The sequence below is a fragment of the Aegilops tauschii genome, chromosome 5 (assembly GCF_002575655.3).
Source record: "Aegilops tauschii subsp. strangulata cultivar AL8/78 chromosome 5, Aet v6.0, whole genome shotgun sequence".
In the NCBI taxonomy this organism is placed as follows: domain Eukaryota; kingdom Viridiplantae; phylum Streptophyta; class Magnoliopsida; order Poales; family Poaceae; genus Aegilops; species Aegilops tauschii.
Genome location: NC_053039.3, coordinates 474449329 through 474472998, shown reverse-complemented (window position 1 = coordinate 474472998; position 23670 = coordinate 474449329). Strand labels below are relative to the sequence as shown.

General features: G+C 46.3%; 1 pseudogene; it reads left to right on the top strand.

The window, feature by feature from the left end:
* The first annotated feature begins 9762 nt into the window (after window positions 1-9762).
* On the top strand, window positions 9763-15522 carry LOC109743816 (uncharacterized; annotated as a pseudogene).
* Window positions 15523-23670: the final 8148 nt, after the last annotated feature.

Genomic DNA, 23670 nt, shown 5'->3' with positions numbered 1-23670 from the left:
AGCAAAACATGATCAGCACCAAGGCTCCATGGGTGTTAGAGTCATTACTGTGTAATCTAGATTATTGACTCTAGTGCAAGTAGGAGACTGAAGGAAATATGCCCTAGAGGCAATAATAAAGTTATTATTTATTTCCTTATATCATGATAAATGTTTTATTCATGCTAGAATTGTATTAACCAGAAACATAATACTTGTGTGAATACATAGACAAACAGATTGTCACTAGTATGCCTCTACTAGACTAGCTCGTTGATCAAAGATGGTTATGTTTCCTAGCCATAGACATGAGTTGTCATTTGATAAACGGGATCACATCATTAGGAGAATGATGTGATTGACATGACCCATTCCGTTAGCTTAGCACTTAATCGTTGAGTATATTGCTATTGCTTTCTTCATGACTTATACATGTTCCTATGACTATGAGATTATGCAACTTCCGTTTACCGGAGGAACACTTTGTGTGCTACCAAACGTCACAACGTAACTGGGTGATTATAAAGGTACTCTACAGGCGTCTCCGAAGGTACATGTTGAGTTGGCGTATTTTGAGATTAGGATTTGTCACTCCGATTGTCGGAGAGGTATCTTTGGGCCCTCGGTAATGCACATCACTATAAGCCTTGCAAATATTGTAACTAATGAGTTAGTTGCGAGATGATGTATTACGGAACGAGTAAAGAGACTTGCCGGTAACGAGATTGAACTAGGTATTGAGATACCGATGATCGAATCTCGGGCAAGTAACATACCGATGACAAAGGGAACAACGTATGTTGTTATGCGGTTTGACCGATAAAGATCTTCGTAGAATATGTAGGAGCCAATATGAGCATCCAGGTTCCACTATTGGTTATTGACCGGAGACGTGTCTCGGTCATGTCTACATAGTTCTCGAACCCGTAGAGTCCGCACGCTTAAAGTTAGATGACGATCGGTATTATGAGTTTTGTGTTTTGATGTACCGAAGGTAGTTCGGAGTCCCGGATATGATCACGGACATGACAAGGAGTCCCAAAATGGTCGAGACGTAAAGATCGATATATTGGATGACTATGTTCGGACACCGGAATGGTTTCGGGGAGTTTCGAACATATACCGGAGTACCGGGGGGGTTACCGGAACCCCCCGGGGAGTTTAATGGGCCTTAGTGGAGAAGAGGAGGGGCGGCTAGGGCTGGCCGCGCGCCCCTCCCCCTCTAGTCCGAATTGCACAAGGAAGGGGGGCGGCGCCCCCTTTCCTTCCTCCTCTCACCTTCCCTTCCTTTTCCCCTCCTACTCTAACTAGGAAAAGAGGGAGTCCTGCTCCCGGTGGGAGTAGGACTCCTCCCTGGCGCGCCCTCCTCCTGGCCGGCGGCCTTCTCCCCCTGATCCTTTATATACGGGGGCATGGGTGCACCTCTAGACACACAAGTTGATCTGTTGATCTATTTCCAGCCGTGTGCGGTGCCCACCTCCACCATATTCCACCTCGGTCATATCGTAGCGGTGCTTAGGCGAAGCCCTGCGTCGGTAGCAACATCATCACCGTCACCACGCCGTCGTGCTGACGGAACTCTCCCGTGAAGCTCTGCTGGATCGGTGTTCGCGGGACGTCATCGAGCTGAACGTGTGCTGAACTCGGAGGTGCCGTACGTTCGGTACTTGGATCGGTCGGATCGTGAAGACGTATGACTACATCAACCGTGTTGTGCTAACGCTTCCGCTTTCGATCTACGAGGGTACGTGGACAATACTCTCCCCTCTCGTTGCTATGCATCACTATGATCCTGTGTGTGCGTATGAATTTTTTTGAAATTACTACGTTCCCCAACACTAGATTAGTAGCCCCAATAGGAGTTGCATATCTTAGTATCTCATGTATCTCGGACAGCATGGCATGTTCCATGATTCTCCATAGGCGTGATTCCACCTTGCGGCCAAGACTTTTGATGGTGTTTCCTCTGTGGTAGCCACTTACGCCGGAGCTACTCCGGAACAAACAAGTGCCACAGAAACCGAGTGCGGCCTTGGTTGGAAGTGAACGCATGTGAACACGTAGAGGCATGCATCCCGCACGAATTTCTAAATGAATCGCTCTTCGTCGACCAAGTGAATATTCGGTATACTGAGCTCCGACGATGAGAGGACCACCAGGGGAATGAATATGCGGCCGGGACCTTACCAAGGTGGCCACCGAGTAGTGTATGTGCAGGATGCGCCCGTAGAGATGGCCACAAGGGCTCTTGGTCTGATGTAGCTTCTTCGCCCGTGCTCTGACGCAGCAGTGCATGCCACCCTTCTTCTCTGCAGTCGACAATGCAGCGAACACTTGAAGCCTTTCGCCTTTATGGGTGTCTTCTATGTCGCGTCTCCGTGGCCGCACGTTGCAGCTCACCAGCAGTTTCGGCAGGCGCCCGGTATTCCTGCGACGTGGATACTTTCACCACGGTGGCCACCGGAGGAATACGCAAGCTTAAATATAATGCGGCTGCACCACATTCTTAAATAAAATGTGACTACGCTACTTTTTTGACAATGTGGCTGCAGCACACGCTGTAGAGGTCAGGAGGATGATCACCACATGATCAATAAGCCTAGCGCTACTACTGCATCACCTCTTCTTGGTTGTGCTCTCAATCAGGATGCAAGTAAAGTATCTACTCTTACTGCATTGTTGCTACTTGCTAATTTACCGAAGATGCATAACAGAGCTCGAGCTCCATGGAGCTGATTTTTTTCTGTGGGTTGCTGATTTCACCTCTTATTATATGTTTGCCGAGGCCCCGACAAAAGGCACTGAGCTTACGTCCCTATGACGAGAGGATGTAGCTGGGGTGGTCGCGTTGGTTCTTCGAGGGTGGAGCAACACCAGCGGCATCAACTTGCAGTTATATATATTTCCTTTTGTTTAATTAGTACACCTAATATGTCGGTATCATAGGAACACAAAAAATGCTAGCACACTCAATTTTAGTACTAAAATTTACTCACCACCGCTCCTCCCATTAGTATGAATGATGATGCTTATACTACTAATTCTTCATTTGACTATGCATCTCTCATGGAGGAGAATAAGAAGTTGAACACTCAACTAGGGAAGGCCCTTGTGTCTTGTATCCGGGTGAAAAGAATCTTCATGACTATTTGAGCAATCGAAAGGATTGTTCGGCCAAGAAGGGACTTGGGTGTTATCCCTCATCCAAGAAGGGACTTGGGTGGAATTGTTGTAGCACGTTCCAATGTGGAGTTGCAAGTACAGAATGTTTATATCCCACAGGATGTATTGTTAGGAATCTTACTCCCTCAGGTTCTATCTTCCACTGATAAAACCTTTTGTACACCAAACGTCTGCTTTACCTAGACTCTCTAATAAGCAAGTGCAAAGGAGATAGTTGAAAGGTTATAAAGTGCAAGTAAATGAAAGTTAGGTACTGAAATTTGAAGATGCATCACCGTAAACTGAACCCCATTTCGCCACCTCCCCCTTGATAACATGGGTGGTGACGGATCCTTCCCCGGCCCTCCCTTCCTTCGATATCATCGGCGTTATCCATCAAGTGAAGCCCCAGCAGAACCGGCGGAGGGGCGACTTTGTTACTCTTGATGTGGACGGAGGGTTGGTTTGGGGGGGGGGGGGGGGGGGGTCGGTGCTGGAACTCTCGCGGTGGTGTGCGCATGGTGGTGGGTCGCCGGGGACTAATACATATTTCAAGATTAACTTTGAACAGTGACGGGGCTACAGAACAATGATCGAGGGGGCAAAAATATAAAGTTTTTAAATCTAAGTCTCCATAGAAAATGTTTCTTCATAAAATTCCTCCTGCCCAGGGGGTTTGCTCACTTACGGGTAGCTCCAAGGATACTTTGACTACCTATAAGATCAATAATATATGCGCTGTACACTAATAAAATTATGACATTAGAAACTCCTTTCAAATGTGAATTCAACGTTATAATTTTGTGACCCATCACATATTTGAGTTGAAAATGGGGCGGTCTAGACATGTTCGCCACCAAATGTGGAGAGCCTCACCTACAAAGAGCCTCGTGTCTGCCAGCATGAGCGTCATTCGACCTGGTACCAAGCCTTGGGTTACCTGGTTAAGGTTCTAGCAAATAGCTGGCTCACCAAACTATTTTGGATTTCCCTAATGAAGTTGTCGAGTTAGTAGAGAGGAAGTGGTTGTTGAAGTAGTCAGCCGCCTGATAAAAACCTAAAATTGAGGGGTTGGGGCTTTGGTGTACAAAATATATAGATTTCGTATAACATCGGAAGACCCAATGGTAGATCCACCGCTGCTCTACCATTGGGGCGAGCTGGGGCAGTCGCGCTGGTTTTTTGATGGTGGAACAAGTACCAGCGCTGACAAGAAGTTGAAGCTGGGGTGGCGAGGCGTTGTTTTTGTGTGAAACCATGAAAGGGTATGCACACGAGGTAGAAGAAAGATTAAATGGGCTTAATTGGGCGATTGTAAGTTGTAACACAAGGCAACCCAATTATCTCTCCACGTCGCTCCAAATCCATCGCTCCACCAACTACTTCACCCTAGACTCGTTCCCTGTTCTCGTCTCCAGTTGATAGAGAGAACGTTGCAGGCTTGCAGCTATAAATGGCGGCCGAAGCGGCAAGGCCCAAGACATGGCGCCGACACATAAACCAACTGCAATAAGACTTGATTAGGGCATCAACTTGCACTATACATATATATTATTTTGTTTAATAAGTCCATCTAATATGTTGGTTTAATAGGAACACAAAACAATGCTAGCACAGTAAATGTCAGTACTAAGAAAATGTTGCAAGACTTTTTTTAATGCATTTCCATGTTTTGAGTTGTTAAATTTCAGTGTTTATGTTAAATAAACTTGCATTGGTACCTACACATAAACCAACTGCATTAGGGCATCAACTTGCATTGTTAAATTTCATTTTGTCATAAATCATTATTTACCTCAGCACAAAAATATTCATCATCAATATCATAAATTAATGATTAAAATAGGTTGTCATGAGCTGTCACACATAAGGTTACTGCTCTAAATAGTCGTCTGTCTTTTTTGTATTCATTAACTGTAATAAATAGCATGGTGTCTCCAGGTTTGCTACAGATGAGGTTTTGCACTTTTCTCGCCTGTCAGAAAATAAACCGAAGAATTCACATACAAAATGATTTCCTCCAAGTCAGTCCCCCCTTTCCTGCGTGAAAGCAATGGTCTCATCGAACTCGCTTCTTTCTTTCCAGCGTAATTCGCATGCATAATGGTATCATCTGGCTCGCTCTACTGTTTCCCACATCACTTCACGTACGCAATGGTTTTCCAACAAACTCACTTCTCTCTTTGCAGCCCAGTTCACCCACACAACGGTCTTGGTCCTATCTGAACTCGCTTCCCTCTTATCGCATCTTGCTTCGTAATAAACTCGCTAATTACCCGTACAATAGTTGAATATTGATCCACAGTATGGAGGCAATGAAAAACTGGAATTGCCTGGTTCTGAACAGAAAAAACATTAGATTTGAAAAAAAAAAACAGGAAGATGGGTCCGAATACAAATTGTCGCACAAAGATCGTTCCGTGTAGGAGAAGTGCCCTAGCCTAAACATTCTCCAAGGCCCGGTCCGGCAACACGCACACGGCGCCGCCAACACGCAATCGCCTCATACTCTTATATTTCTAGTTTTCTACAAAGAAAAGGAAATATTTTACTACTCCGCGGTCCCCCGAAACCCCCCGTGACACGCCGGAGCTCCGCCGCGCTTATCCCTTCTCCCGGCCTGCCAATGCCCTCAATTCCATTGTCCGGCACCGTGTATTTTTGATTCACCTCCTCCCGATGCCCGAGTTCTGACGAGCAACCACATTGCTTGATGGGGAGGACCGAAATTATCTTCTGGCGCATGTCGTCGGGGAGGCAATGAAGTTTGTGATGTGGTGGAGATCTCGTCCACTTCTGCATCCATCATGTTCAGCCGCTCCGAGATCGGCCGCTGCCGCCGGCGCCGCAGCTAGATAACCCTCGCCCTCGGCTGATTTGCTCTTCCTCGTAGTCGAACACCTACAACTACAGTCGGCCGCCTCTAGTCGCCACCAACGGCCCCCCACCTCCCGCCACCGTCGTTGAGGGCGTCGCAGGCTAAGCCTGCGGGCCGCAGCAGCGGCGGCGGCAATCCTCCACGGCCCACGATTGGATCTGGGTGGCGTCGTTCTACTCTGGCCGGATCAAGTGCGGTGGCGCAGGCCGGCGACGACCAGGGACGGCGTGCTGGAGCCTGCGACGGTGAGATCTCTGCAGCGGCGGCTAGGGCGCCCGATCGGGTCCCAGATGGGCTTCAACGGGCCGCTCCACACGCTATCATGCATCTCCGCTGACCCGGCGACATCAAGCGGCTTGGCCATCTCCTTCGCCGGAGTTGGTCGGCCTGACGCTGGATGTGCAGATCTCGAGATCTGGCATCTAGCTCCAGCTGCTAGGTGCCGGTGAAAACCAAGCCGATGGCAGGCGATGTCGGTGTTCTGTGTCGTTACCTTGATGAAAGCATCGCCGTGTGACTAATGTTGACCCACTCATGCTGTTTGCGGGGAAACCCTAGGATCTGGTCTTCCATATCAGACGGTGGCGGTACTACAGTGTCGTTTTCTCTCTTAGGAGCATAGTTTGTGGAGCAGCGCTGGAAGACAGAAGCAGGAGGTGTAGCGGCTTTGTCTTGCACGGAGCTTTCGGTGGAGATGTCAAGTCATGCCTGACCGACAGGTGCTACATTGTGTTATGCCCGGTCGGCAGGTGCTACACACGATAGATCTTTTAGAATCTTCACGTCTGGATGGACGAGCGCGGTGCGGTGGCGCCGTTGGGTGCCGTGGTGGTGTCGACGGATGGACGGACTGGCAAGAATGATGCGGATCTCTCTCCTGAAGATGGGTCAGTGGTCCGGTGAAGATGGCGGCGTCTAGAACATGTGCATGTGGTATACGCTTTAGGTCTGCTGCACCGGCAGTTGATTTTGATACGTTATGTGGATGGATCGCCGACGAAACCGAATTTAGATTTGGTGTGTGAGAGCACTCCACATTATTGAGTTTTTGTAGGTGTGAGTAATGGCTTCGACTGGCTTGATATATATTCTTGTTAGACCTTTGTGGAATAATAAATAAAGATGGCCTTATGCATCGATTGATGCAAAGGCCGGGGGTCTTAACCTCCTTTTCAAAAAAAAAAACAACTACCGCCGGCCTCCATCTCCATTGCCAAAGGCGGCTGCTAGTCCGGCCGTGAGGAAAATTAGGTTTGGTGGTGGACCTCGGTAGGGATCGGAGCAGGACGGGGGGAGCTTCTGAGGAGAGAGTGTTGGCTGCTGGGTAAGGATGACAGACGAACCCTCTACTGTCCGATGTGAGTAAATGGTAAGCCGGCGTCCGCAATTGGAAACTACCCGATGTGATATGTGCGAATGGGATCAAACCTGCACTGGGCCGCCTTAAGTCAATAGCGTCCCCCTGACGGTGCCAAAACCAGCTGCTCACCAGCTTCCCACGAAAAGGAAATACGTCCAGCTGCAGCTTTAATTTGTTCTAATTTGTTGCAGAAGAGAAGGGCGTCATGGCTAGGGACAGCATGGAGACGGTGGATGGAGCGGATCGTCGGGACGCCGGCGAGTCAGGAATGAGGGACCAATATATTACAGTGTTCTGACATTTTATGCGATTCCTGCTTCTTCAATCAGTAACGAGGGACCAATATATTGCAGTGTTCTAACAGTGACGATTCTATGAGACGGATCATGAGAAGGGCAATGGTTCCTCGCGAAACCAGAGATGAAGCGCGCTCCGTAGTTTATGGTGGAGCTAACTCCCACGACTTGCCCGAAGGAGTCAAAGATCACGCTGATGTCATCGTGGGCCAGCCCCCACCGCCGGCCTGCAGTTGGGCACGTACAATTACAATACAACACCGCGCTGAGAGTGGGACACGCCGTGGTGTATTTGGGGATGGGCAGCGGGCCATGGCAGAAAAGATGGAGTTTAGAGGTAGGGTAGAGGAGAAACAAGCACGTGAGCAGTCATCGCCACGTGCTCCCGGTCGGCCGTAGTTTCTTCGCCCGACCCGAACTCTCACGCAGCTGTCCATTCGGATATGTTCTGTCCATTTCATTTGTATTCAGCCGCGCACGTGCAGTCTGCTTCCTTGTGTCCATTTTGCACGAGTTTAGAGGTGGGGTGGAGTACGTAGTAATGTTTGGAGAGAGTAGTAATTTCTGTCGATGAAGTATATATTTCAGTTCTTTGTTTTGGTATAGCCGCGATTCACATTCTTAAATAAATTGTGGCGGCACCACTTTTTTCTTTGACAAAGTGGTTGCACCACATTATGTAGAGTCCACTTAAATAAAATGTGGCCGAGCAACTTGATCCATAAGCCTGGCGCTACATCTGCAACACTACTTGCGCTCTCAATGCAATCTGGATGCAAGTCAAGTATCTAGTCTTGTTGCATTGTTGCTACTAACTAATTTACTCGTAGTATTGTTTTGACTTGTCGATCGCGAAACATTTTTTTCTTCCAAATCTCAATATGAAAATTGCCTGCCTGTGTGTGGAGTTCCTCTTGTGACCGTATTTTAGTATAAGCAGTGTTTGCCGGGAGTGTATCATGAAAAAAATAGACGAGGAGGAGATCGAATCCTGTCCTGTATGCGAGGCTGCTCTTGGGATTGGTCCTGAAGATAAACTCAGGTAAGCGGTATTTGTTAAAATACCAAAGATAGAAGAGAGGTTCATTTCTTCCTTGGTTGAAACCCCAAAGATGGCACCAAAATTAACCAAGATGACAATATCTGCAAATAAAAAGAAGGTAGTATCAAAGTATTACCAGCAAGTGACGCCAATTGTCTTGTAACATTTGCTTACTCTAACTAAACCTCCATGCAAAACAGAAAACTGCAGATATTTCTGAAGATCGAAAGAATTGTGAGACTATTGAGAAGGAAAAGCTTTATAAGCCCTTACGGAGTTTAGTTGGTTCAAGTGCAAAGTAATTGCGAAAATCAAGTTCTTGTCTAAGGGGAAGCCGCAAAAATAAAACAACCAGAGAGGATAGTTTGTGGGAAAGCCCAGTCTTGTTTTCAATAGTGACTGCACCAAAACAGTAAGATTGCAGCATATTCAATGTTTTTTACTGACACTGATGGACCATGTTTGTTGTGTGCTCAAGTCAAAATGAAAACTGTTCTTGCAGGGCAAAAGCTAAACGGCTGCCTCAGATAAAAAAAATAATTTCTACAGAATTTAGTGAGTTCCCCTTTAATCTTCAAGTTTCTTTGTCAACAATGATAAAGGCCTCTCATAGTTTAATTGGCATCCACTTCTTGTTCAGAAATAGTGAAGGGACCGGCTTCCCTCTTACCGCCTCTCGCTTTGTAAGGACTCGCTACTTACCCGCACAAAAGATGAAAAGCAATGACCACTCAAAACAATACAGGAAGACGGGCGCACATAGATCGTTCCTTTCTAGGAAAAGTGCCCTGACCTAGACATTCTCCTGGGCCCGATCCGGCCACGCGCACCGGGCGCCGCCAACAGGCAATCTCCTCACACTCTTCTATTTCTACCAACAAAAGGAAAGATTTTGCTACTCCATGGTCCCGCCAAACTCCCCGTGACTCGCCGGAGCTCCGCCGCGCTTCTCCCTTCGCCCGGCCGGCCATTGCCCTCGATTCCAACGCCCGGCGCCATGTATTTCTGATTCACCGCCTCCCGATGCCCCGAGTTCTGACGAGAGATGGGGCGCGCGCCGGGAGTAGCTCGCGTGCCGCGGGCGGCGCTCGCCCCGTGCTTGACGTGCCCGTTCTGCAAGGGCTACTTCCGGGAGGCCAGCGCCTTCAACCACTGTGGCCACACATATGAGTTCTGTTCCTACCCTCGTCCCCGCCTCCCTTTCTCTACTATTTTGTGTCGCGCCGCGGCCGGCATTCCTGCACCCCGCAGACGCCCCCCCTCCCCCCGACCGTTGTGATGCAAGGTTAATGCCCAATGCCGTCCTCTACAGTCCCGTGTCATCTGTTCTCGGTCGGTCTTCCCTGGTTGGCGTTAATTTGGTACGACTTCCTGATCTAGAAGAAACCCCGAGCTTTTGATTGCCTGCGCTGCGGTCTGGCCGTGGCAGCCACCTTGCGGCCGAGACATTTCCTCTCCTGTAGCCGCGAACGCCAGAGCTACCCAGCAGAGACCCCGTACCGCCGCCGCAGCCACCGAGCGAGGCCGTGATTCCCAGGCGAAATCGCGATGATCAGACGGCGCAGCGCGTGGCCGACGCGGGCGTTGAAATCGGCCGGTCTTTTTCCAATAGAATTGCTTCATTGAGCCGCTTCCGCCTAGGATGAATTCCTCGAGGCCTTATGTCAGGGGGGGACGGAAACGGTGTCCTGGGCAATGGCCAAGTACCGTATGTGCAGTACGCGCTCTCAAGGGCGTCCCTGTAGCGCGGCCATCGCGGCCCTCGGGTCGGCTTGCTCGCGGAACCTGACTATGAGGGATCAAGGGAGACTCACGCTGGTATTTGCAGCGGCGCAGGACGGCCTCCATTACCTTGAGGCAGACGCAGTCGTCGTCGACGGCAAGAACGCGTAAGCCCTCCGGGAACTTGTCCTCCGCCGGAGCCTCCATCCTCTGCCTTTTGCCCCCACCCATAGCCGCCATGTTTTTCGAAATTCTTCCCACCTGGCAAGGCAAATGCCATGAAGAAAAGACTAAATAAAAACAACGGGCGCTAACCAATACAATCCCCGCAACAACCTAAGAGCACAACCCAAAACCTCTATTAGATCCCTGAGTTTCCCACCTCCTACGTACAATGGCTTCCACGAGGCAGCAAGAACTGAACAATGTGGATTTGAGAGGACTGTAGAGGTGAGAGGTCTGGAGGATGCAGGGGGCTTTTTATAGGAGGAGAGGGGGTGGAAGTCTTGCGGTCCAGAGGTGGAAGGCGCTCTGCCCTCGCGCGTGTGTGCACTGCATGCACTACTTTCTACTCCATAATTTCTGTAGATACAGTATTTACATTGCGGTGTGTCTGTTTGTGCCGTCGGCCCATAGTTCCTTCCATGAGAGGAGAGCAAAACCACGGGTCTGTTCTTGTTTTATAGCTCCGAAGGCGTCAAAGGTCGCGCCATATGTCATCGTGGGCCAGTGCCGGCGCCGGCCTGCATTTGGCCACATTTTTCGAAAAAGGGCGCTTTATTACTTAAAATGTCTAAGCATTACACCTGGCCTCTGCATAACGAAGATGCACACAGCCAAATAAGGTTCTCTCACACAATCAAATAACGAAGATGTAGTTGGCCACATACAATACAAGTATACAACGCGGCGCTGGGAGTGGGAGTAGACATGCCGCAGCGTCTTTGGTGATGGGCGGTGGGCGCGTGTACCCAGACGTCGCCGTCTGTGGAGCCATGGCAGAGAAGATGGAGTTTAGAGGAGGGTAGAGGGGAAACAAGCACGCGAGCAGTCATCGGCAGGAGCAACTTGGCACGCGCTCCCGGTCGGCTGTAGTTTCTTCGATCGCCCTTACTCTCACGCAGCAGTCCATTCGGATACGTGTTGTGTCCATTTCATTTTTATTCAGTCGCGTGCACTCTGTTTTCTTCTCTATTTTGGCACACGAGTTAAGAGGTGGTGTGGAGTATGTAGTATTGTTTGGAGAGAGTTGTGAATTGTGTTGAGAAAGTATATATATTTTCACTTCTGTGTTGCCGCACTTCACATTCTTAAATAATATGTGGCTGCACTACTTTTCCTTGACAAAGTGGCTGCACCACATTGCTGATATGGCAGAAGAGGAGGGCGTCAAGGCTAGCGACAGTGAGGAGACAGTGGATGGAGCGGACTGCCGGGGCGGCGGCAATTCGGGAATGAGGGACCAATATATTACAATGTTCTGACATTTTATGGGATTCCGTGCTTCTTCAATCAGTAACGAGGGTCCAATATATTACAGTGTTCTGACAGTTTTGACAGTGGCGATTCTATGAGAAGGGAATGGCTCCTCGCGGAACCAGAGATGACGCGTGCTCTGCAGTTGACGGTGGTCCTAACTCCCACGACTTGCCCGAAGGCGTCAAAGGTCGCGCCAATGTCATCGTGGGCTAGCCCCATCGCCGGCCTGCAGTTGGCCACATACAATTACAATACAACACGGTGCTGGGAGTGGGACACGCCGCGGTGTGTTTGGGGATGGGCGGCGGGCCATGGCGGAGAAGATTGAGTTTAGAGGTAGGGTAGAGGGGAAACAAGCACGCGAGCAGCCATCACCACGTGCTCCTGGTCGGCCGTAGTTTCTTTGCCCGTACTCTCACGCAACAGTCCATTCCGATATGTTGTGTCCATTTCATTCGTATTCAGCCGCGCACGTGCAGTCTGCTTCCTTGTGTCCATTTTGCACAAGTTTAGAGGTGGGGTGGAGTACGTAGTAATGTTTGGAGAGAGTAGTAATTTGTGTCGAGGAAGTATATATTTCAGTTCTGTGTTTTGGTATAGCCGGGCTTCACATTCTTAAATAAATTGTGGTGGCACCACTTTTTTGTTTGACAAAGTGGCTGCACCACATTATGTAGAGTGCACTTAATTAAAATGTGGCTGAGCCACTTGATCCATAAGCCTCGCGCTACTGCTGCACCACTACTTGCGCTCTCAATGCAATCTGGATGCAAGTTAAGTATCTAGTCTTGTGATGTACCCCAGATGTCTGCAAACAAAACGGATCACCCTGCCAACAAGATGGCGAGGTTATACCAGACCTTCCAGAGGTATAAACTGGTGACTAAACTGCAAGTGAATCACAATTGTGTGTGCTAGAGGTGCACAAATCTGGATTGTATTAAAAAAAATACTAGCGGACTTTTGCTTTCTAAATAAAATATGTCAAAAAGTTGTGTTAGTAAGTTATGCCAGTTTTGACGACTTGAACATTTGTGGAATGTTTTCTGATTCCCATTGTAGTGGAAGCTTGAATTACATATGATGAAACATTGGGCATTTGAGCTTTAAGCCTGTAACCAATTTCTCGAGATAGAAAATGTACAGGTTTCAATGGACGGCTGCCCACTGTCTGTCTTAAGTGTTAACATTATAGAATCATTTGATGCTTCCTAATTCCCATTGTAGTGGAAGCTTGAATTACATATGATGAAACACTGTCTTTTATCTGGCTTATTAAATCAGTTTTGTGTAGCCCCGAATTAATGTTCAGATTTACTACTATTTGTACCCTGCCCATAATATAGTACTCCCTCCGTCCCATAATATAAGAGCGTTTTTTACGGAGAGAGTACATTTTATTTTTGCTTTTCCTGTTATGCTAGCTCATTTATTGTACTTATTATCTGATTGTATCACATTGTATGGCATAGCATTCGTCTAATGGATATTTGAATATCATCGACTACTACAAATGCCCAGAAATAATTAATTGTGTGGACTCCCATATGCCTAATTTAAGTGACATTACAATTTTATATTTATACCTGCTAACCAATATGGACTAACATTCTAGATAAATTTCTCTATAAACTTCATGTATAGTTGTCATTCCACTCGCCACAGTTACATCCCAGTGCATGGTCTTCCTCTGTATTATATAAACTAGTGGATTTATCCACATATTTGTGCGGTTAGATTTGTTCAACGTCGTTAAATTAATTTGTGGTTTGCATATTCTTATATTAACACCGAGACGATGGCAGTCAATTGTGTGCAATTTTGAGTTTCAATAAAGTTTGTAGCCAATATATGAAATACAAAATCTTGTTTTGTAATTTTCATCAGCCAGGTATTAACGCCAAACAAACTGTTATTTCACTAAATTTACCACTATGAAGCATCATCACAAGGATGATTGAACCTTTCCTCCGCTAAGAGTATTATCAACCTTGGTTTGTGACTACATAAGACAGAAGGAATTGTGGGTGATGGATCACCATGCAAAATTATAGCTCATGTATTGCACTCCTTTTGACCTTTTTTATGAATCCATAAACATCTATTTATTAGAGCAAAACCTGCATGTCGATACATTGTGACGTGTATTAAAATCACATTGGTTATCCGTCACTACAAATTCACTGTTATGGGCTGGATCAAATAGCTACGCCAATTTCTACCTTATTATGTACTTCAAATTTAGGTTGAATTTCATTTGTAAATTACCATGCCTAATTGCATATAAACTTTTGTACCAACATTTAACAATTAGTCGGATTATTCTTTCAGTATGAGGCGACATTTTCATAGCGGTAACTAATTTATTCTTTCAGTATGAGGTTCCAACATTTAGCAATTTGTCAGATTTGTCTTGTTGCATTGTTGCTACTAACTAATTTATCCCTAATATTGTTTTCGCTTGTCGATCGCGTAAAGTTTTGGTCTTTCAAATCTCTATATGAAACTTGTGTGCCTGCCTGTGGAGTTCCTCTTGTGAGCGCATTTTTGCATAAGCAGTTTGCCGGGAATGTATCATGAGGAAATAGATACGAGGAGATCGAATCCTGCCCCGTATGCGTCGCTGCTCTTGGGATTGCTCCTGAAGAGAAACTCAAGTAAGCAGTAATTGTTAAATTACCAAGGTTATCTATATAGTTCTGTACAACATTGGTTTTTTTTCAACTTATCAATTATCATTTTCTTTAGATCTATGTATATAAGTACACATACGTAGTTATTCAATATAAGTGTAATTATAAGCTATATGTTTCTGTGTATAGAAGAAACTATCTATGTATATATAGTTATATACATTATTCTTTTGTGAAACAAAAGCTTAGAATTCCAGCCAATATATTCTTTTTCTCCTGTGATCTCTGACTCAGGTAATCTACTATTTGTTGCTACCTAACATGAATGATTGTTACTTGGGTGGACAGTGTATTTCCACCTGAGAGAGAAGTGGATCCTACTGAGGCTCCAACTATTACATTGCCAGAGAGAAGAGAGCTCCATTTATTCCTTGGTTGAAACCCCAAAGATGGCACCAAAATCAACCAAGATGAAAATATCTGCAAATAAAAGAAGGTAGTATCAAAGTATTATCAGAAAGTGATTCCAATTGTCTTGTAACATTTGCTTATTCTAACTACACTTCCATCCGAAACAGAATAGTACAGATATTTCTGAGGATGGAAAGAGTCGCGAGATGATTGACAAGGAAGAGCTTTATAAGCTCCTAAGGAGTTTAGTCGGTTCAGGTGCGAAGAAATCACAAAAATCAAGTTCTTTTCTAAGGGGAAGTCGCAAAAATAAAACAACCACAAAGGATAGTTTGAGGGAAAGCCCAGAAGCAGACTCGCATGATGGAATATCTGTACATTGACCCCAGTCTGGTTTTCACTACTGACTGCACCAAAACAGTAAGATTGCAGCACAGTCAATGTTTTTACTGATTCCGATGGACCAGTATTGTTGTGTCCTCGTGTCAAAATGAAAACTGTTTTGCAGGGCAAAAGCTAAACGGCTGCCTCAGATAAAAAATAATTTCTACAGAATTTAGTGAGGTCCCCTTTAATCTTGAAGTTTCTTTGTCAAGAATGATAAAGGCCTCTCACACTTTAATTAGCATCCACTTGTTCAATATGAAAGCACTATGCAGAATTAAGTGAATTCCCCTTTAATCTTCACGTTTCTTTTTCAACCTGGGCAAAAGTTTGTTTCAATTCTAAGAATTTAATACATTCTGTTCAATATGGATTTTCCTTCTTCTTTCAGAGAGGGAACTATGGAGGTCTCCTCCATCCAGAAGGTCATTATTAAAAAACTTGAGCTAGCAAGTGACGTTAAGGTGAGCTTTTTACATGTCTTTGTACTTTCATTTTGACTGTTGTGATAGGCCTCTTGTCAAGGTGCTTGCTTCCAAGTATTAGAATTAGATCATCAATAAATTTGCAGTTTGCTGCATTGTAGATTTCATTTTTCAGAAATAGTGAAGGGGCCAATCTCCCCATCGATTTCCATTAAAAGGAAGCACCCTGCTGAATTTGTATACTTCGATGTTGACCTAGCACAAATTAGTTGCATCATTATCATTCTTCCTATTATCGAGCATGTAAGCCGAGAAATATGTATACCTATGGACAATGCTGAATGTGTTATTTGGCCTGAACCCTCTATATATTGGGTACTTGTGTAAAATGCAGGTGGAGATTTTATCCAATGACAAGTCGATCTGCCCCTCGACGACACTGCATGGCCTCCTCAAGCAATGGCTGAGCTGCAAACCGAAGGACAAGGTCCAGAGGCCGGTGGGTGCTACCGTCGGTGCCTGGGGTCCAAGTCTCTCTGCTGCAGGATGAAGACAGCCTCCCTGCCATGCCATTGCAGCACCTAAGCTACAATAAGAGAACCTTTTGCTGCTAGCTCCTCCGTCTCCGTGATCTGCTCAACATCGTTGTCCATCAATTGGCATATTTCTCATTCTTTTTTTGGACTGTGTGAAGAGAGGGGGCGTAAAAGAGCTTAGTATTAGCATAGAGTTGCTAGACAAAAATCTGAACGTTTACCTTGACTACATTATTTGTATTATAGTTATGACAAGAATCTAGAGACAAAATTGCTCCTGTGTATGTGATAATTTTGTTTATTTTCCCATTTTGTACAAGGTCGTGAATTAGCCGTGATCTGGTCAAAAGACTACTACTCTTCGCGCGGGGTATCTAAGAAGGTGATATTTTTTAAAAAGTTCTGGTATTTGGTTTAAACTTTAATCTGAGTAAGGAATATCCATCTTAGACAGCTACCACGGTGGGTTCTTGCAAGGGCAGTACTCTGCGCCGGCGCACTGGCGCAAGTTAGGGCCGGTCCACCCAGCGTCGTTCGATTTGGAAGCGCATAACCGTCAGATCTGTCCCGCACCGCATCCCCTTTCGTCATCTACCCCACGGGAAAAAAGAGGAGAAAAAAAGGGAGCACCGCCGCCACTCGCGGGATCCCGCACGCTGGCCCGCGTTGCCCTCGTTTGGACCACCGCTACCCCTGCTTGCCGCCGGCGAAGCAAAACAGGACCCGCCTTCACCACCGCCGGCGAAGCCAAAAAAAATGCCGGTTCCAGCAAAATCGAAAGACGGTGGTAGCAATTTTTTGGCTGGTTCAACTAAAATCAAAAAAAAAACTAGGGGTGGTAGCAAAAACTCCTGATGCTTCCAGCAAGACTCTGGTAGTAGCAAATGGCGTCTCCGGTAGTAGCAAAAATCCGAGACGGTTGCAGCAAAAAAAAGCCGTCGCCGCCATCGACCAACACCGCCGTGGGTGGATGTAGCAAAAATTGTCTTCGGTTCCAGCAAAATGAAAATACGGTTGTAACAAAAATTATCTTCGGTTCCAGCAAATCAAAGTATGGTTGTTGCAAAGATCGACTGAAAGAAAACATGCGATGTCACTAGTAGAAAACAGGGCTTTGGTTGGGGCCTGGCCAGCCCATTCGTCCCGGTTCAGTCACGAACCGGGACCCATGGGGGCATACGTCCCGGTTTGTGAGCCCAGGGGGCTGGCCGGGGCCTCGTGGGCATTGGTCCCGGTTCGTCTGGACCCATTTGTTCTTGTTCCTGGCACGAACCGGGACCAATAGGCCTCGCTCCTGGCCCACATACATTTGTCCCGGTTCGTGGCTCGAACTGGGACAGACGGGTGGGCTTTAGTCCCGGTTCCAGCCACGAACCGGGACAAATGAGTTGCTTATATATACCCCATCACCGCAGCAGAGCACTCCACAGTGCTCTATTTTTTCTGGCCGGCGAGGGAAGGGCATTTGGGTGCTCTAGCTCACCTCCTATGCACATGAGGTGTTCGATGAAATGCCCGAGCCACACTAGTTAAGCTTTCTCCTCTCGAAGCTCGACCTCCAAGCTCCATTTTTCCCCGAGATTTGCATAGGTTTAGCGGTCCATCATGTCATGTCCCCGTCTTCACCGCCGTCGATCGCCCGCGCCGATCTCGTCGCCGGCACCACCGTGGTGAGCCTCTTGTTCTTATCTTCTTTCTGAAAAAAAGAATTCTTACTTTAGATAGATACTTGTCTAATTATATATAATGCACGGAGATGAACCGACAATGGATGTATGGTGACACACACACCTCCGAGTACGTTAAGGGCGTGCATAATTTTCTCAAAGTGGCTGAGGCAAACAAGCAGAATGGTTTTATGTGTTGTTCATGCCCTAGTTGTGGGAATATGAAGTCTTACTCTGACCAGAAAATCCTTCACACCCACCTGCTTTATAAGGGTTTCATGCCACACTATAATGTTTGGACGAGGCACGGAGAAATAGGGGTTATGAAGGAAGACAATGAAGAAGAAGAGGACGATGACAACTATGTGCCCCCTGAGTACGGTGATGCTGCAACGGGGGAAGCTGCTGAAGATCAAGATCAGGAACCAGACAATGTGCCCGATGATGATGATCTCCGCCGGGTCATTGTTGATGCAAGGACACAGTGCGAAAGTCAAAAGGAGAAGCAGAAATTCGATCGCATGTTAGAGGATCACAAAAAAGGGTTGTACCCCAATTGCGAAGATGGCAACACAAAGCTCGGTACCGTACTGGAATTGCTGCAGTGGAAGGCAGAGAATGCTGTGCCTGACAAAGGATTTGAGAAGCTACTGAAAATATTGAAGAAGAAGCTTCCAAAGGATAACGAATTGCCCGACAGTACGTACGCAGCAAAGAAGGTCGTATGCCTTCTAGGATTGGAGGTGCAGAAGATACATGCATGCCCTAATGACTGCATCCTCTACCGCGGTGCGTACGAGGATTTGAACGCATGCCCGGTATGTGGTGCATTGCGGTATAAGATCAGACGAGATGACCCTGGTGATGTTGAAGGCGAGCCCCCCAGGAAGAGGGTTCCTGCGAAGGTGATGTGGTATGCTCCTATAATACCACGGTTGAAACGTCTGTTCAGAAACGAAGAGCATGCCAAGTTGATGCGATGGCACAGAGAGGGCCGTAAGAAAGACGGGAAGTTGAGAGCACCCGCTGACGGGTCACAGTGGAGAAAAATCGAGAGAAAGTACTGGGCCGAGTTTGCAGGTGACCCAAGGAACGTATGGTTTGGTTTAAGCGCGGATGGCATTAATCCTTTCGGGGAGCAGAGCAGCAATCACAGCACCTGGCCTGTGACTCTATGTATGTATAACCTTCCTCCTTGGATGTGCACGAAGTGAAAGGTCATTATGATGCCAGTTCTCATCCAAGGCCCTAAGCAACCCGGCAACAACATTGATGTGTACCTAAGGCTATTAGTTGAAGAACTTTTACAGCTGTGGAATGGAAACGATGTACGTGTGTGGGATGAGCAAAAACAAGAGGAATTTAACCTGCACGCGTTGCTGTTTGTAACCATCAACGATTGGCCCGCTCTCAGTAACCTTTTAGGACAGACAAACAAGGGATACCACGCATGCACGCACTTTTTAGCTAACACCGAAAGTATATACCTGGACAAATGCAGGAAGAATGAGTACCTGGGCCATCGTCGATTTCATCCGACCAACCATCTATGTCGAAAGAAAGGCAAGCATTTCAAAGGCGAGGCAGATCACCGGAAGAAGCACGCCATGCGTATCGGTGATCACGTACTTGCTATGGTCAATGATTTACATGTAATCTTTGGAAAGGGTCCCGGCGGACTAGCTATTCCAAATGATGCTGAGGGACGCGCACCCATGTGGAAGAAGAAATCTATATTTTGGGACCTACCCTACTGGAAAGACCTAGAGGTCCGCTCTTCAATTGACGTGATGCACGTGACGAAGAACCTTTGCGTGAACCTGCTAGGCTTCTTGGGCGTGTATGGGAAGACAAAAGATACACCTGAGGCTCGGGAGGACCTGCAACGTTTGCACAAAAAAGACGGCATGCCTCCAAAGTAGTATGAAGGTCCTGCCAGCTACGCTCTTACCAAAGAAGAGAAGGAAATCTTCTTTGAATGCCTGCTCAGTATGAAGGTCCCGACTGGCTTCTCGTCGAATATAAAGGGAATAATAAATATACTAGAGAAAAAGTTCCAGAACCTAAAGTCTCATGACTGCCACGTGATTATGACGCAACTGCTTCCGGTTGCATTAAGGGGGCTTCCACCGGAAAACGTCCGATTAGCCATTGTGAAGCTATGTGCATTCCTCAATGCAATGTCTCAAAAGGTGATCGATCCAGAAATCATACCAAGGCTAAGAAGTGATGTCGCGCAATGTCTTGTTAGTTTCGAGCTGGTGTTCCCACCATCCTTCTTCAATATTATGACGAGATTGTCATTCTGGGCCCCGCGTTTCTACACAATATGTTCCCCTTTGAGAGGTTCATGGGAGTCCTAAAGAAATATGTCCGTAACCGCGCTAGGCCAAAAGGAAGCATCTCCATGGGCCATCAAACAGAGGATGTCATTGGGTTTTGTGTTGACTTCATTCCTGGCCTTAAGAAGATAGGTCTCCCTATATCGCGGTATGAGGGGAGAATGACTGGAAAAGGCACGCTTGGAGGGGACTCAATAATATGCAGGGACGGGCATTCTTGGTCTCAAGCACACTACACAATTCTACAGAACTCTACCTTGGTGCCCCCGTATGTCGATGAACACAAGAACAGCCTGCGCTCCAAACACCCGGAGCAGTGTGACGACTGGATTACATGTGAACACATCAGGACTTTCAGCAGTTGGTTGGAAACACGTCTCAGAGGTGACAACACTGTTTGTGATGAGCTGTACTCGTTGTCTAGGGGACCATCTTCGACTGTATTAACTTACAAAGGATAGGAGATAAATGGGAATACATTTTAAACGATCACCCAAGATCAAAAGAGCACCAACCAAAACAGCGGTGTCCGCTTTGATGCAACAACCAAGAGGGGAAAGGACACATATTATGGTTACATAGTGGACATATGGGAACTTGACTACGGACATGATTTTAAGGTCCCTTTGTTTAAGCGCAAATGGGTCAATCTGTCAGGAGGCGGGGTACAGGTAGACCCACGGTACGGAATGACAACAGTGGATCTGAACAATCTTGGGTACACTGACGAACCGTTCGTCCTAGCCAATGATGTGGTGCAGGTTATCTATGTGAAGCACATGTCTACCAAACCGAGAAAAAGAAAAGATAAGGAAGCGAATACATCATACGATGAGCCAAAGCACCACATAGTTCTTTCAGGAAAAAGGGACATCGTGGGAGTGGAGGGCAAGACAGACATGTCTAAAGATTATGAAAAGTTTCATGAAATTCCTCCCTTCAAAGTCAAGGCTGACCCAAGCATCCTGATAAACGATGAAGATTATCCATGGTTACGGCGCAATAAGCAAAGGACACAAGCGAAGACAAAGTGAAGACTTTCTCTCCACAACTATTATGATGATACCATGCCAACTTTCAACCTTTTCGTAGTTCATTTGAAATGCATGTTGTAACAAACGAGTTTCCGTATGAAACCCTGATATCTCGAAACAGATTGTCCGTTTTGTAAACGAAGTGCATCCAGTTTTTGCCGTAACCCTCTCAACTTTTCAGCACATGCTATGTGGGTGAAATGATGATACCATGCCAACTTTCAACCTTTTCGTAGTTTATTTGAAATGCTTTTCAATTTCAGGGTCTTATAGCTCAAAAAAATCAGTAAATGCATGAAAAATAACAAATGAAGTCAGAAAGGGTTGAAAATTGATGATGTGGCTTTGAATGTTGCATTTTGAACACACAAGAAGTCCGGAGTTGTAATAAGTTATTAAAAATAAAAGAGAGGCGCAATGCTCACCTGCACGTTGCTTAGCTTCAGGCCTTGAGGAAATAGTGTAGGCTGCACGGAGTTATGTGTAGTTTTCGTCCGAAACCCTGATAGCTCCGTGCAGTCTACACCATTTCCTCAAGGCCTGAAGCTAAGCAACGTGCAGGTGAGCATTGCGCCTCTCCTTCATCGTCTTTGCACTCATGGCTTATAAACCGTTGCGAGTGCCTCTCGCTTGGCGAGGTGGGACTAAAAAACAGCTACAGAAAGAATCAACTAAGAAACTCTTTTACCGGCTCATGCCACGAACCGGTACTAAAGGTGCTCGTGGGGCCCCGGCCTTAGAACCGGTACCAAATGAAATGCCTTTGTAACAGCCTTAGAACCGGTACTAAAGGAATCAACTAAAAAGCTTTTATAAACCTCTAGTATTATTGAAACTAAAATTATATAGAATTTATGCAACTAAAATTATCAAAGTATATTTTGCTCAAAACTTTAAAAGAAAAAAATTTCATAAAATAAATACGAAAAGCAAAAAGAAAATAAAAAAATAAGTATAAACAAAATAAACTTCTATAAATAAGTAGAAACAAAATAAAATAAAATAAATAAGTAGAAACAAAATAAAATAAAATAAACTTTTATAAAATAAATAAGTAGAAACAAAATAAAATAAAATAAAATAAACTATAATAAAAAAGGCCACCTACTGGGCCACCACGACCTGAATATGACTAGAAACCCATCCATGGGCCAAGATTCAGGCCCGCGGAAGGCCCAGTAGGCCCACAGGCAGATACAGTGTGTTTAGGCCCGTAAGCCTGCATTCGAAAGGAGCTCAAGAGGGCAGTGGGAGTGGGGCTTATAAACCACTCCGAGCCCCTCTCAACTAGCGAGGTGGGACTAAAGCACCCCCTTTCGTCCCGGTTGGTGGCACCAACCGGGACCAATACCCACTTTTGGTCCCGGTTTGTGCCACCAACCGGGACCAATGCCACCCTTTAGTCCCGGTTCGTGGCACCAACCAGGACCAAAGGTCTTTGTTTCCCGCCCTTTGGGCTGAAAAGAGACCTTTAGTCCCGGTTGGTGGCACCAACCGGGACTACAGGGGGCATTGGTCCCGGTTGGTGGCACGAACCGGGACCAATGCTCCGTCTATATAATCAACACTTGTGAAAATTTCCGTTCAATTCTTCGATCCCGCCCCGACACACGCCGCCAGGCTGCCCCGCCGTCGCCGTCGTCGCCCCTGCCTCCGACGCCGTCACCGCTCCGCGCCACCCCTGCCCCGACGCCGCCGGCCCTGCCTCCTCTCGTCGCCCGTCGCTGCGCCCCTACCTCACCGTCGCCGTCGCCGTGCCGTGCTTCCTCGTCGCCGTCTCCGTCCCCGTGCCCTGCCTCCTCATCGCGGTCCCCATGCCCTGCCTCCTCGTCGCCGCCCCCCTGCAGTGAGCTCATCCTCCTCGTCGCCGCCCCCTGCCTTCTAGCTAATAAAGTTATGTGTAGTTGTATTAATTTAGATGTGTAGTTGTATTAATTTAGATGTTTAGTTGTTGTAATTTGTTCATAAAAGAATATGCAGAAGTTATAATTTTTTTCTGTTCATAGATTTTTTGATGATATTATTGTTGAATATGCAAATGTTTGTATGTTCATATGCAAAGAATATGTCAATTTATTTCATAGAATTTTTATGATTTTTTTCTGTTGTAATTTTGTTCATAGAATTTTTATTTTGTTCATACACTTTTTATGATTTTTTTCCGTTGTAATTTTGTTCATGGAATTTTTATGATTTTTTTTGTTCATCGAATTTTCTTTGTCAATTTATGTATATGTTCATATTGTGTATGTATAGGAAAATTGTGAATGATCAAAGTCATTTATGTATATGTTCATATTTAGAAGAAAAAGTAGGAGAG